Source organism: Xyrauchen texanus, chromosome 17, assembly GCF_025860055.1.
Source record: "Xyrauchen texanus isolate HMW12.3.18 chromosome 17, RBS_HiC_50CHRs, whole genome shotgun sequence".
Taxonomy (NCBI): domain Eukaryota; kingdom Metazoa; phylum Chordata; class Actinopteri; order Cypriniformes; family Catostomidae; genus Xyrauchen; species Xyrauchen texanus.
Genome location: NC_068292.1, coordinates 229,557 through 243,263, shown reverse-complemented (window position 1 = coordinate 243,263; position 13,707 = coordinate 229,557). Strand labels below are relative to the sequence as shown.

General features: G+C 41.2%; 1 pseudogene; it reads left to right on the top strand.

Moving 5' to 3' along the window:
• The first annotated feature begins 5,985 nt into the window (after positions 1-5,985).
• Positions 5,986-13,330, top strand: LOC127658255 (taste receptor type 1 member 2-like; annotated as a pseudogene).
• Positions 13,331-13,707: the final 377 nt, after the last annotated feature.

The window sequence follows — 13,707 nt, the reverse complement described above, 5'->3', positions numbered from 1 at the left end:
TGCACCAGGGCAGAGTGGAGAAGGCTCAGCGACAAGCAGCCAGGAGGGTTCACCAGTCCCCTCGCCCAAAAAAAAACCCGATTGTTGTGATTCAAAAAGCCATTGACCGTTGAGATCAAAAAGAAAAACATTGAGACCACGCCGCATTTCACCCATAAGGGTCGAGAAGGTAAGGAGGGCCATTAGAAAGCGAAGTGTGAAAAAGTAAAGCATTTTTGCTCCCCCTTTCCCTCCCCCAGTTTGATCAGTGTTTCATTTAATTTTTGCATTTTTTCTTCATTTTTTTTGTTCTTTATTTTTGTTATATACTTTATATCATATTTTTATTAGTGTTATTAATAATAAAAGTAATTATTGTGTGTGTGGGGGGGGGGGGGGATTTGGCTTTGTAATAAAACTTGTTTGCTGTGTTAAAAAATCCTTCACCATGTATTTTCTTTGGAAGGGTGAAGAGGGCCTGTCCGAAGGTGATGCACCAGGGCAGAGTGGAGAAGGCTCAGCGACAAGCAGACAGGAGGGTTCACCAGTCCCCTCGCCAAAAAGCCCCCCGACTGTTGTGATTTCCCCGTTGCAGTCAATAAGAAAAAAATTGAGACCACGCCGCATTTCACCCATAAATGTCGAGAAGGTTAAAAAAATGGCCCAGCTGAAGAATGTCAACGAGAAGGTGAGGAGGGCCATTAGAAAGCGACGTGTGAAAAAGTAAAGCATTTTTGCTCCCCCTTTCCCTCCCCCAGATTGACCAGTGTTTCATTTAATTTTTGAATTTTTTCTTAAATCTTTTTTGTTCTTTATATTTGTTATATACTTTATATCATATTTTTATTAGTGTGTTTTATTAGTGTTATTAATAATAAAAGTAATTATTGTGTGTGTGATTTGGCTTTGTAATAAAACTTGTTTGCTGTGTTAAAATTTTGTCTGTCATTTTTTTCCTTTTATTATTGTTAAATGCATCACAGTCACTTATATAGTTCTTTGACATAAATCCCAGGTAACTTATGTGGTGAGGTAACCCAGGTAAGCTTATCTGACAAAACTGTATGATGTACTGTAAGTTTTACCTAGTAACACTTTATAATAACTGTACATTATTCATCATTAGTTAGGCATTAGTAAACAGTTAAAAAATCATTCATAAATCATTAATATACAGTACAGGCCAAAAGTTTGGACACATTACTATTTTTAATGTTTTTGAAAGAAGTTTCTTCTGCTCATCAAGCCTGCATTTATTTGATCACAAATACAGAAAAAAAATTAATATTGTGATATATTATTACAATTTAAAATAATTGGTTTTCAATTTATTATACTTTAAATTATAATTTATTTCTGTGATGCAAAGCTGAATTTTCAGGATCATTACTCCAGTCTATCACATGATCCTTTAGAAATCATTTAATACATGAAGTAAGACTCAGGCAAACAAATAGTTTTAAAGTATATTTGTAAAAAATGAGAATAGTAGACCATAATGACCAAAATATTTTTTTTAATTTAAATCAAATAATCAGTCGTCCTCCTGCTCTTCGTCGTCTGCAAAATACTAGAGAGAAATAAAATCAAACGAAAATTAACAACACACAATTGCAACTTGAGAGTTTGACAGCCTACATTGAATATGTCCATTACCTCATCAAAGCATGAGGAAGAGGCCGTGGAGGAGATGGGGCACATGGCGGATGGCGGGCAAATTGGGCTGTTAGGGGAGGAGGAGGAGGAATATTACCTCCTCCTATGATCTCCTCGAGGAGGATGGGTGTTGCTGTCCTGCAAAATAACACAATACAACATCTGTCCAACTGCACATCATACGATAATCTCTGTCTAAAACAGATGCACTGTTTAATGACAAGTGTACTCACAGTGCGGCTTATAATCACAGTGGTTGCCTAAAATAAATGAAATGTGAATTATTACCACAAGCTTCAATTTGTTCAATCTGGGGCGGCTGTGGCTCAGGTGGTAGAGCGGTTCGGCTGCTAATCGCAGGGTTGGTGGTTCGAATCCTGGCCCACACGACTCCACATGCCGAAGTGTCCTTGGGCAAGACACTGAACCCCAAGTTGCTCCCAATGGTAGGTTAGCGCCTTGCATGGCAGCTCTGCCGCCATTGGTGTGTGAATGGGTGATTGGGACACAGTGTAAAGTGCTTTGGTAACCTCTGAGGTTAGAAAAAAGAGCTATATAAGTGCAGACCATTTACCATTTGTTATAAATCAAGTTAATAAAGATTAAGATTTGGCCAAACAACAAAGCATTTTCGGTAAAGCTTCCTTTTACAGTACAGTACTTATGTGTACTTACAGTGTACTTACCTAGAAAGTACTGGCTAATATAAGGTAAGTAAATGGGTTAGGGGTAGGTTTAGGGGTAGGTTCAGGGTTGGTACCTAGTTATTACCCAGTAATTGTAATTACTAAAATAAGTACATAGTCTGTACATGGGTAACTGGACTGTAAAAGGAAGCGTTACCGCATTTTATATCAATACTTATTTCTACACTTACCACATCACTCACTCCTGATGTGACAACACCGCTGTCGCTCATCATTTTGCACAGACTGAAACAAAGAAAACAAATATTTATATGCTATTATTACTATTATTAAACACAAATGCCGCATTTATTATTTTTATTTGAAAGAAGAAGATCATCAAGCCTGTAGTTACTTGATCAGTTACCAAAGAATTCAAAATAATAAAAAATATTTTCCAACAACATAAATCTTTACTGTCACTTTTTGAATCCATTTAACCAAATATGTCCTGTATTTTTGACCAAATGAATGCAGGCCTGACGAGCATAATAGACTTCTTTCCAGAACATTAATAATAGTAAGGGTCAGTAAAACAAAATAAAACCATTTACTCACCCACGATATAAATGAATAAATAATAAATGTATAATTTAAAGTAAGTCACTATCTAATGCATGTACGAATCACTGCTCTGTGTCTTACTTGAAAATATACTAGAGACCAGAATGTATAATTTAAAGTAAGTCACTATCTAATGCTGTATAATTTAAAGTAAGTCACTATGCAATGCATGTACAATCAGTGCTAGTATATTTTCAAGTAAGACACAGAGCAGTGATTGTACATGCATTAGATAGTGACTTACTTTAAATTATACATTTAGTTCTCTGGTATATTTTCAAGTAAGACACTGTTTAATGAAGTGATTGTACATGCATTGCATAGTGACTTACTTTAAATTATACAGCATTAGATAGTGACTTACTTTAAATTATATATTCTGGTCTCTAGTATATTTTCAAGTAAGACACAGAGCAGTGATTGTACATGCATTAGATAGTGACTTATGTAAAGGACCATTAAATCTCCCTATCTTTGAAATGGGCCATCAACTTTACCTCCAGCCATAGAGGGCGGTGTGGTCATGGAATACTTGAGAGAGGTTTTTGCAAAAAGGGGACTCTTATTTCACTGATTACATAATGTTGTATTTTTATTTTGTTTTACAAGAGCGTCTGTCACTTACCTCACATGCTTTTATTTTGAAGTGTGTCAAAGGAATTGCAGTGGCGCGCTGTGTGTATTTTGGCGCACTTTCTATGTGACGCGTCATTCTGATTAAAGCTACCGGAGAAGTGAGATGAGAGTTTTACAAACAGTGAAAATATAGCTTTAAAAAATGTTTCTTTCTACCTCTTAGCTCCTGGCTGATATGGGCACAAGGTACAGTTTTAATTTATGTTGTATGCTAAATTTTGAGAGATTAAAGTGTTTGTTTCATTCCCTTTGAAGCTGTTAGTGGGTCATTAGCATATAAAGTTAGGCTATGCAGGTGTGTAAATCAGTGTTATGTTATGTAGAGTGTGTGTGTGTGTGTGTGTGTGTGTGTGTGTGTGTGTGTGTGTGTGTGTGTGTGTGTGTGTGTGTGTGTGTGTGTGTGTGTGTGTGATTGATTGATTGTATTGTATTATTGCTTGGTTTCTCTTGATTTGAACATCTAATATATTGTTTTCAGGAAAGTAGGCCTTTATTTGGTCATTTCATATATTTTAGGTTTTTCTCTGTGAATTGAGATCATCAACAGTACAATAAGGGAAAGGTTATTACATTAGCCTGCTCACTAAAACTTGAGTTGTCACACTATTTACTAAAGCCAATAAGATTGTATATGTGTATTCTCATGTGTTTGTTGTGTACATGTATAATTTACGATGAGATGTCTAATATTTGTTTGTTTATTTTCATTTAGCTCTTACGGTGTTTCTGGGAATAAAATTCTTAAAACATCAGTCCTTGAGAGTAAACCACATCTGTTCAGCCGGGAATGCTACAACTTACTTTAAATTATACATTTAGTTCTCTGGTATATTTTCAAGTAAGACACTGTTTAATGAAGTGATTGTACATGCATTAGATAGTGACTTACTTTAAATTATACATTTAGTTCTCTGGTATATTTTCAAGTAAGACACTGTTTAATGCAGTAATTGTAGATGCATTAGATAGTGACTTACAGGTGGGATGTTGTTTTCGACTCCATCCACACACCACAACACACTCATGCACATTACAGCCATTAATTATGCACAATTTGCATAATATTCCACTGTCCAGGGGGAAGCATATAGGGCACCCGTCAAATAGGTTACAGGATGGATGCTCTTTTTGACTTAGACATTTTCAGCGGGTCAGATCCTTTAAAGATTTGGGGATTTCACACTATGTGGTGAAGTCCAGTCAGTAACTTATTAAGCTACAGGTTGGATGCTGATTTTGACCAGGTGTATCTCGAGAACCAAGCCGACTTTGGGCTCCATACTCTGGGGTCATGGGGGGCCCATGGGTCCCTACCAATGCCCGGAGTTTGGAGCTCCAAGTCGGCGTGGTTTCCGAGATACACCCGGTCAAAGTCCCATCCACAGACAGCCTATAGGGCACCCGTCAAATAGGTTACAGGATGGATGCTGTTTCTGACTTAGACATTTTCAGCGGGTCAGATCCTGTAAAGATTTGGGGATTACACACTATGTGGTGAAGTCCAGTCGGTAACTTATTAAGCTACAGGTTGGATGCTGATTTTGACCAGGTGTATCTCGAGAACCAAGCCGACTTTCGGCTCCATACTCTGGAGTCATGGGGGGCACAAGGTTCCCTACCCATGCCCAGAGTATGGAGCTCCAAGTCGGCGTGGTTTCCGAGATACACCCGGTCAAAGCTGCACCGGAAGTGGCCGTATCTCGGAAACGGAAGGTCCCAGGAGCTGGGGACGGTGGGTCAGAAGGGGCCCTATGGGCCCCCCTCATGCCCGGAGTTTGGAGCTCCAACTCGGCTTATCTCCCAAGATACACCCGGTTATACATAAGGGACTTTTGGACAAAACGGTCTATATCTCGGAAATGACGAGGCCCAGCGGATCGTACTTTGGGGTGGTGAGGGGCTCCTAGGGGCCCTCTCAGACCCCAGAGTCCCGAGCCTCTGGGACCCTTCCTTCCGAAGTGCACCCCTTCCTGTTGGGCCCCGTATCTCGGACCGTGGGGGCGCTAGAAGCTCGGGCTAGGGCCCGTTGGAGTTTGGTGTCACTAGGCGGCCGGGTCCCCGAGGTATAGTCGTTCAAAGTTTGGAGCCAACCTGCAACTTATTTGACAGATCCCCTATAGGCTTCCTCCCAGACTGTAAATTAATGGGTCATATTTCATAACTACAGTGGTTTTATGTGGTGAAACCTACTGTACACCACACAGTTGACGCAATCCAAAAATCCCTCTGCACAAAATGTAATTTATAGTTACATTTTGCATCTTCTGTTTGTGCTTTGGTGTAATGCTCTACTTAATAACTGATTGGCATATGCTTTGTGAATTTAAATAGGGAAATGGATATTAGTATTAGTAAATGTAGTGGTTTAAGCAAATTGAAATGTGTTTAAGCAAATTAAAGTGTAGTATATGAGCCTGACCTCCACATACCCTTTTCATGGCCAATGGTCCATTTTAATTCAATCATGCTTCAGAGTAGCATTTACACTTTCCTTTTGTGCTTTACTAGCTGTTTCTTCAAAGTCTCGTGCTCATCATCTGAGTTCAGCTTGGAGGGAGATTACTTATTGGGTGGTCTTTTTGTTTTACATGAAGTGGATCATGCTACACCCCTGTCCACTCCAGAGGCCATTGAATGTTCTAGGTAAACAAGGACCTTTTTGCTTTTTCATAAGGTAGGTTTATCAAACCTACCATCAACTGGATGCTAATACTGCGTCTGTTATCACTAGTCAGTATTGTAAATTGAAGCAGCATTTAATTGCAAGTAACATTTCTAAGCTGAAGCTTAAATTAAGTGCATTTAATGTACTTACTCATGCTTTTTAGGCACATATTCTCAGTATCTGGCTATCAGATGTTCCAAGTGATGAGGTTTGCTGTTGAGGAGATTAATAACTCCACCACCCTCCTGCCTAGTGTTTCTCTAGGCTATGAGATTTTTGACCATTGTTCTGCAACAAAGAATTTCCCAGCAGTTTTCAGTTTTATCGCAGAGAATGGATCAATAAAACCTAAAAAGATGCTCAACGGTGATTAAAGTGATTGCCTAAAGTGATTGCTTTAACAGGACCATATGGAAGCACAAGAACTATGACAATTGCATCATTGTTCACAATGGACCTTATACCAATGGTAAATTATGTTTTGTTTTGTTTGTATTTTGTTTTTTGTTTTATTTTGTTTTTTACATTCAGGACTACCAGGCAGTACCATATTTAAATGATGGATAAATATATACAGTATATAAAATATTAAGATAATTGTTTATAAAATAGTCTTTTCTTCTCTTAAAGGTGAATTATGGAGCTACCAGCTATGCATTAAGTGATAAACTTCAGTATCCCTCTTTTATAAGAACAATCCCCAGCAACAAAGACCTGATTCACATGATTATTCACATCATTAAGTGGTTTGGATGGAACTGGGTTGCCTTTCTTGGTAGCCAGGACGCTTAAAGTGAGGACGGCCTGAGACAGTTTAACAAGTATATTAGCAATACTGGCATTTGTTTGGCCTATCAAGAGGCTCTTAGCCTAGAGGCAAACTACAGTCTAGCACTTAAAAAAATTGATTTGTTCAAAATTAATGTAATTGTGGTTTTTGCTTTGCCACAATATGCAAAAAACATTATCAAAGCTGCCATAGAGGGCAACATCCAATTTAAAGTTTGGATTGCAAGTCAAGCATGGTCTATGGATCAACAGCTTCCAAGAGAGCCAGGAATTGAGAAAATTGGTACAGTTATTGGCATTACAGAGAAATTATTAACATTGCCCAGATTTGCTGAATTCATCTTTAAAGCCACAGGAACAACTAATGTTCGTGAAAATGATAGCATTGAAGTCCAGAGTGATACATGTAATCAAGCATGCAAATGCTGCTCTTTTTTGACTGCAGAGGAAATTATAAATGAAAATCCCACATTCTCCTTTTCCATATATGCTGTCATATATACCATAGCTCATGCGTTGCATAAAGTTCTGCAGTGCAACATTAATAAATGCCACAAAAATACAACGGTTAGGGCATACATGGTAAGACTTAATTATTACATAATAAATTATTCATAATATATATAATTTCAACTTAAAATTTAGATAAACTTTAAGATGCTAAAACATTATTTAGATGTGATTCATAAAATTAAAGTGGTAATTTATTTGCTTTTAATGTTATTCATATTCACTGCACTTTACAGCTTCTGGCTGAAATGAAGAAGCTACATTTTCCACTCAATGGCCGTCAGGTGAAATATGATGATAATGGTGATCCAACCATCAATTACTCAATCGTGCTCTGGCATACTGAAAGAAATCCTCCATGGTTTGAGTTGGCAGACAGTATTTGCATACCCCGCCCCCGGACATACAAGTATAAAGGCGGGGAAATACGTCTAGTTCATTCAGGATTTTTCTGAGAAGCCGGAAATGGTCCGGCCACAACAGTGGAGGTCCAGGCCTCCATCAGGGAATGGAGGTTCCATGCGTAATCTAGAGGTTTCCCACACAGGAGGAAAGTCCATGCAGGAGCCCTGACCTGTGGAGCACCTATTCCAGTGCAGGGTAGATTTGAGTACCTGCAGTGGATTGGGTCGGCGAGTTCCTCCACTGAATTGCGGACCCACAGGGCTAGGGAGGAGTCATCCAGGGAGGCGAGTGAGTGGGATATCCTGGGAGAAGAAGCAGATGATTTTACCTTGGCTGAGGGAAAGGGCGCTAGGTGCAAGCGGTCCACCCGGTCAATCCGTCAATGTGTTACCGAGTTCTACTGGCTCGGACCTGAGAAAACATGGGACGAAACTGACTCTACCCTGAGATTGTAAAATCTTGAAAAGGTATTAGGTGTAGCCCAACCCGCTACTATGCACATATCTGCCAGGGAGATGCCTCTGGCCAATGCCCGTGAGGACTCAACACTCCTTGTCGAGTGTGCTCGGACCCACAAGGGGAGGGGTATGGCCTTGGTGTGATAAGCCAATGTAATGGTGTCAACTACCCAGTGGGAAGGCCTCTGTTTGGAGACAGCATTTCTTTCCGCTGTCCACCAAGGCAGACAAAGAGCTGCTCAGAACGTCTAGAGCTCTGCGTGCGGTCCAAGTAGGTATGCAAAGCACAGCAACGAAGGGCTGGGCCTGCCTCCTCCTGGGGCAGCTTCGCTTGCAGGTTCACTACCTGGTCCCTGAGGGGAGTCGTAGGAACCTTGGGCACTTAGCGGTATTAGGATCACATGAGTGTCTGCCGGACCAAACTCCAGGCAGGTGTCGCTGACAGAGGACGCTTGCAGATCCCGACCCTCTTGATGGAGGTGAGCGTGATCAGGAGGGCTGTCTTCAGGGAGAGGGCCTTGTTCGACTGATTCTAGCTGCTCAAGGGGGGGGGTCTCTGAAGGCCCGAGAGGACCACTGAGAGATCACAGGAGGGGAACAGGCTTGGCTGTGAGGGATTCATCCTGGTGCCTCTTTAGGAACCTGATAGCCAGGTCGTGCTTACCCAAAGACTTGCTGTCTTCTGCGTCGCTACGTACACCTTCAAGGTGGAAGGGGACAGCCTCCCGTCCAGCCTCTCCTGCAGGGATGAGAGCACTGACCTAACTGCGCACCTCTGTGGGTCTTCAGCCCGGGAATAACACCAATTCGCAAACAAGCGCCACTTCAGGGCGTAAAGTTGCCTGGTAGAAGGAGCTCCGGCTTGGTTGATCGTGTCTACAACGGCGGGCGGCAGACCACCTAGACATCTAGGGGCCAGACGTGGAGATTCCAGAGGTATGGGTGCGGATGCCAGAGTGTGCCCCGTCCCTCAGAAAGAAGGTCTTTCCTCAGGGGAATTTGCCAGGGAGAGGCTGTCACGAGGAGTACGAGGTCCGAGAACCAAGCCCGAGTGGGCCAGTAGGCAGCCACTAAGGTGAATTGTTCCTCATCCTCCCTGACCTTGCACAGCACCTGTGCAAGAAGGCTCACTGGAGGAAATGTGTACTTGCACAGCCCTGAGGGCCAGCTGTGTGCCAGTGTGTCTGCCCCGAGGGGAGCCTCTTTTCGGGCATACCAGAGCATGCAGTCGGAGGTCTCTCGGGAGGCAAATAGGTCTACCTGAGCCTTGCCGAATCGTTCCCAAATCAGCTGAACCGAATGGGGGTGAAGCCTCCACTCTCCACTGGGCAGCATTGTCGTGACAGCGCATTCCTCCACCACATTGTGGTTGCCCGGGATGTGAGTGGCGCGCAGCGACTTGAGACTTGGGAACTACAGACACATAATTGTATTACACATTAACTTTTGTACTTTAATTCATTTTTGCAATACAACCACAAATCGGCACTTACAACCTCTCAATTCTAGAAAAACTCACTTGTGGACTTGTAAATACTGATGCGAGAAAGCCAGTGTTTGGTGGGGGAGGGGACAATGTAGTCGTTTTATTCGTTGATGCCTGGCCAATGAAATGGGACATTTTTGTACATGATGACGTTGTGCCACAGCACTATCCCGAGCATTTTGGGATGTTCGCCTTTCGCTCTCTTTTTTTTTAATGTTTTGTTAATTTGGTATGATCGCCGTTACGCCGTGTAGGTGGCACACATTTTTTTTGTTTCCCTCCCCTTGTCCCCTCCCTCATCCATGTAGATGGGAATGACCTGCCGGCAGATGGGGCTCCCCGGCCTGAGAGAATGAGGTAGGAATGTGGCAGGGCGGAGGGTGGGTCGTGATTCCGCACACCAGGCCCCTAATCAGGCTAGTTAGCCCTCGAGAGGGGTAAAGGCCAACCGAAGATGGCGGTGCGACAGACAGAGAGATTTATGGACAGCTGTCTGACATCTGTGTGTGTGTTTGTCTTTTTGGTTGAGTTTTATATTAAACTATTATTTATATTGTCAAGCTGGTTCTCGCCTACTCCTTGCCCCTCATTTACCCCTTTATGGTATGTTTTGTTAATTATTAATTAAATAGTATTAAAAAAAAGTTGTGTAAAACTCCCACACTTATCAATACATTTTCCTTCATTGATATACTAATGTATATTATTGATGAAGACCACTTTCCTCTCAACAATGTAATGTAATTTTTTTTTACAAGGCATCCAAGTATTGTACAGGTAGTTGTCCATTACTGTGATGTCTAAATAACCAATATAATTATTATTTTAGCTGAAGCAAGTCTGCTGATGATGATTAATTTTTAACGGAAAATGTCATTATCTTAAAATAAACCAAATTCAGTATGATAATAAAAGACCAATTCGCATTGGGACACTGATAACCTTGTCGTGATTTATTTTAAGATAATGACCGGCTGACTGTACATTTTCCCTTAATTATTGATTATCATTAGCGGACTTGCTTCATCTAAAAGAATAATTAATTATGTTGGTTATTTTGACGTCACACTAATGGACAACTACTTGTTCAATGCTTGGATACCTGGTAAAACTTAACATTGTCGAGGCTACCACCCCTGGAGTTCGCTAGTTCGAATCCCAGGGCATGCAGGTCTCCTAAGCAACCAAATTGGCCCAGTTGCTAGGGAGGGTAGAGTCACAAGGAGCTAACCTCCTCGTGATCAATATAATGTGGTTCAATCTTGGTGGGGTGCATGGTGAGTTGAGCATGGATGCCGCAGTGGATGGCGTAAAGCTTCCACATGTGCTATATCTCTGTGGTTATGCGCTCAACAAGCCACGTGATAAGATGCATGGGTTGGCGGTCTCAGAAGAGGAGGCTGAGGTTTGTCCTCCTGGATTGAGGCGAGTCACTACGCCACCACGAGGGCTTAGAGCACATTGGGAATTGGGTATTCCAAATTGGGAGAAAAAGGGGAACCCTTCCCCTCCAAAACAAAACAATCAACACCAGTATATCAGTGAAGGAAAATGTTTTGATAAGAGTGGGAGTTTTAAAATTTTTGTAATACTATTTAATTATTTATCAAAAAACTAAAAAGGGTTATTACATTTTATGAATAATATTTTTATTTATTTTTTAAAAAGGGTTAAAAACTAACCCAATCCCCTTGGATTGTTAGATCCCTCCATCATGATGACCGGCTCTGCTTTGTCCTTACAAACATTTCTTTCATTCTTTCTTTCTCTTTCTTTCTTTACTGTAGAAAAAAGTTTACAGTGAAAAAGTTCAATAAAAGGAATATTAAGGCAGACTTGCATATTTGTAGCAAAAATGTTTTACATCACTTTTGTACAGAAAAAGTAAAAGAAAAAATTGTATAAAAAGGAGAATAAAGTATTTATTTTTAAAATTCAAATCACTCAAGGAGGCAGGAAAGATCTCATCATAACAAGCAAGAAAATAAATAATTTTTTTGTGCAAATATAGCTCTGAACATTTATTTAGCACTTGATTTCCAGCATGAATTTAGCAAATAAAGACCATTTTTAAATACATTTCTCTTTGTGAATACAAATTTCACAACCAAAATAAAAACAAATTTACAGTGTTTTTGAGGGGTTGTAAGTGCAGATTTGTGGTTGTACTGCAAAAATTAATTAAAGTACAAAAGTTAATGTGTAATAAAAGTTTGTGTCTGTAGTTGTATTTATGTGAATGTCATTTCACACATTGGTGACTACTTGCCTGCAATTGTGGATTCAGAACACAAGCATTGAATTAATGTCTGTAAGTGCAGATTGCAACATTCAACTTCAAATTTTTATTTTACAAGTTTTCACACCGGTGCTGTGAGTGTAAATTTCAACTTACGAGTACAAATATTTAAAGTCCTCAGATCCAAATATGCAAGCTCTCAAGTTTTGCTACTGATTTAACTTCATACATTTTCTTATTCCAAATAGGTTCCTTTCTCAAACTGCTCTGATAAGTGTAAGGAGGGATTTTCAAAGGTACCAGAGGAATTGCATGATTGCTGTTTTCAGTGTCAAAAATGCCCAAGAAAAAGCTGTGAATTATTCTTGTAAGTGCAACAGTGGCGTTTTAGAATTTTCAGTCCATGATAACTCCACAATACTTTACTGTAGGTATGGTGTTTTTGTCACTATTATGGTAAACTTCAGGTCTGCTGTGTCATGTTTTGTGCCATTTCCCAATACAAGTCAGTGTTAAGCTACGTCTTCTTTCATTTTTGACGGGAATGACAACAAGGCTGTGAGGGCTAGACTTACAGTCTCTTCAATGGGTTGTATTGTTGTTTAAAGCTTAATAAGTTACCGACTGGACTTCACCACATAGTGTGAAATCCCCAAATCTTTACAGGATCTGACCCGCTGAAAATGTCTAAGTCAAAAAGAGCATCCATCCTGTAACCTATTTGACAGGTGCCCTATAGGCTGTCTGTGGATGGGAATTTGACCGGGTGTATCTCGGGAACTAAGCCGACTTGGAGCTCCATACTCTGGGCATGGGTAGGGACCCTTGTGCCCCCCATGACCCCAGGGTATGGATCCCAAAGTCGGCTTGGTTCCTGAGATATGTCCGTACAAAATCAGCATCCAACCTGTACCTTAATAAGTTACTGACTGGACTTCACCACATAGTGTGAAATCCCCAAATCTTTACAGGATCTGACCCGCTGAAAATGTCTAAGTCAGAAAGAGCATCCATCCTGTAACCTATTTGACGGGTGCCCTATAGGCTTCCCCCTGGACAGTCGAATATTATGCAAATTGTGCATAATTAATGGCTGTAATGTGCATGAGTGTGTTGTGGTGTGTCCCCTGTGTGGTGTACAGTAGGTTTCACCTCATAAAACCACTGTAATTATGACATTTGACCCATTATTGTACTGTCAGGGGAAAGCCTATAGGGGCTCTGTCGAATAAGGTGCAGGTGGGCTCCAAACTTTGAACGGCTATAACTGGGGGACCCGGCAGCCTAGCGACAACAAATTCGGGTCAAAGTAAGGTCCCGAGGGTCCCTCTCCAACGGGCCCTAGCCCGAGCTTCTAGCGCCCCCACGGTCCGAGATACGGGGCCCAACATTAAAGGGTGCACTTCGGAAGGAAGGGTCCCAGAGGCTCGGGACTCTGGGGTCTGAGAGAGCCCATAGGAGCCCCTCACCGCCCCAAAGGACGATCCACTGGGCCTCGTCATTTCCGAGATATAGACAATTTTGTCCAAAAGTCCCTTATATATAACCGGGTATCTTGGGAGATAAGCCGAGTTGGAGCTCCAAACTCTGGGCATGAGGGGGTCCCATAGGGCCCCTTCTGACCCCACCGTCCC